The sequence below is a fragment of the Hemiscyllium ocellatum genome, chromosome 35 (assembly GCF_020745735.1).
Source record: "Hemiscyllium ocellatum isolate sHemOce1 chromosome 35, sHemOce1.pat.X.cur, whole genome shotgun sequence".
Lineage (NCBI taxonomy): Eukaryota > Metazoa > Chordata > Chondrichthyes > Orectolobiformes > Hemiscylliidae > Hemiscyllium > Hemiscyllium ocellatum.
The window spans coordinates 3,078,139-3,080,489 of record NC_083435.1 but is presented as its reverse complement, the minus strand read 5'-3'; the positions used below and the strand labels follow the sequence as shown (position 1 = coordinate 3,080,489).

At 45.7% G+C, this 2,351-nt stretch overlaps 1 non-coding gene across 1 annotated transcript; it reads right to left on the bottom strand.

Annotated features, from left to right (window-relative positions):
* Positions 1-354: 354 nt before the first annotated feature.
* Positions 355-427, bottom strand: trnam-cau (transfer RNA methionine (anticodon CAU)). Its single transcript has one exon. It is a non-coding gene; the product is annotated as a tRNA-Met (tRNA).
* Between the last annotated feature and the right edge of the window lie 1,924 nt (positions 428-2,351).

Genomic DNA, 2,351 nt, shown 5'->3' with positions numbered 1-2,351 from the left:
ACTGGTCCTCCTGGGAGCAGATGCGGCGGAGATGAAGGGATTGGGAATATGGGATGGAGTTTTTACAGGGGGCAGGGTGGGAGGAGGTGTAGTCTAGGTAGCTGTGGGAGTCAGTCGGTTTATAGTAGATGACTGTGTTGAGTCGATCGCCCGAGATAGAAATGGAAAGGTCTAGGAAGGGGAGGGAGGAGTCTGAGATGGTCCAGGTAAATTTGAGGTCGGGGTGGAAGGTGTTGGTAAAGTGGATGAACTGTTCAACCTCCTCGTGGGAGCACGAGGCAGCGCCGATACAGTCATCGATGTAGCGGAGGAAAAGGTGGGGGTTGGTGCCAGTGTAGCTGCATGCCACAGTGTTGCCTTCTTTGAGGATTGAACTCAGAACCTTCAGATTATGAGACTGACGCACTGCCTACTGCGCTAAGAAGGCACATCAACTTCATCAATCTTGACCTGTTCTAGCCTGTGTGAACAGCTAATAAAAGCTAACACACCGTATGCCTTCTTAACAATCCTATCAATCTGGGTGGCAACTTTCAGGGATCAATGTACCTGGACACCAAGATCTCTCTGCTCATCTACACTGCCAAGAATCTTCCCATTGGCTCAGCACTCTTTACTCCTGTTGCACCTTACCAAGTGAATCACCTCATACGTTTCCATGTTAAACTCCATTTGCCACCTCCTTGCCCAGCTCTGCATCCTGTAATATTCTTCATCACTATCCAGAACTTCACCGAACACAGTGTCATCCACAAATTTACTAACCCATCCTTCCACACCTTCATTCAAGTTATTTATAAAAATGACAAACAGCAGTGGACCGAAAACAGACCCTTATGGTAACCACTAGTAACTGAACTCCAGGATGAATATTTCCCATCAATCACCACCCTCTGCCTTCTTTCAGCTAACCAATTACTGATCAAAACCGTGAAATCCCCCTCAATCCCATGCCTCCATGTTTTGTGCAATACCCTACCATGGGGAACCTATCAAAAGCCTTACTGAAATCCACACACACCACATCAAATGCTTTACCCTCATCCACCTGTTTGGTCACCATCTCATATACTCAATAAGGTTTGTGAGGCACGACCTACCCTTCACAAAACCACGTTGACTATCCCTAATCAAATTATTATCTCTAGATGATTATAAATTCTCCCTCTTATAACATTTTCCAACACTTTACCCACAACTGAAGCAAGGCTCACTGGTCTACAATTACCAGGGGTATCTCTGTTCCCCGTGTTGAACAAGGGAACCACATTTGCTCTCCTTCAGTCTTCTGGCACTATTCCTGTAGACAATGACAACATAAAGATCAAAGCCAAAGGCTCAGCAATCTCCTCCATGGCTTCTCAGAGAATCCCAGGATAAATCCCATCTGGCCCAGGGGACTTATCTATTCTCACACTTTCCAAAATTGCTAACACCTTCACCTTGTGAACCTCAATCCTCCTGAGCCTGGTCGCCTGTGTCTCAGTATTCTCCACAACAACATCGCCTTTTTCCCCAGGGTGAATACTGATGAAACAATATTCATTTAGAGCCTCTCCTACCACCTCGGCTCCACGCACACCTTCCCATTACTATCCTTGACTGACCCTAATCTTACTCTTGTTATTCTTTTATTCCTGATATACCTATACAAAGCTTTAGGGTTTTCCTTGATCCTACCTGCCAATGACTTCTCCTGTCCCCTCCTGTTGTTTCGTAGCTCCCTCTTTAGGTCTTCCTTGGCTAACTTGTAATTCTCAGCGCCCTAACTGAGCCTTCGTGTCTCATCCTAACTTAAACCTCCTTCTTCCTCTTGACAAGAGATTCAACTTCTTTAGTAAACCACAGCTCCCTCACTCAGCCACTTCCTCTCTGCCTGACAGGTACATACTTATCAAGGACACACAGTAGCTGGTTCCTTGAACAAGCTCCACATTGCAATTGTGCCCATCCCCTGCAGTTTCCTTCCTCATCCTATGCATCCTAAATCTTGCCTAATCGCATCATAATTACCTTTCCCCCAGTTATAACTCTCACCCTGCGGTGTATACCTATCCCTTTCCATTACTAAAGTATGTCACGATATTTGGAAAGTTAAAGACCCCATAACAACTATCCTGTTACTCGTTCCTATCGAGAATGATCTTTGCGATCCTTTCCTCTCCGTCTCTGGAACTATTCGGAGACCTAGAGAAAACTACAAACAGGGTGACCTCTCCTTTCCTGTTTCTAACCTCAGTCCATACTACCGCGGTAGACGAGTCCTCAAACATTCTTTTTGCCACCGTCATAATATCTTTGGACGAACAACGCCACACCTCCGCCTCGTTTACCATCTTCTCTGTTCTTAC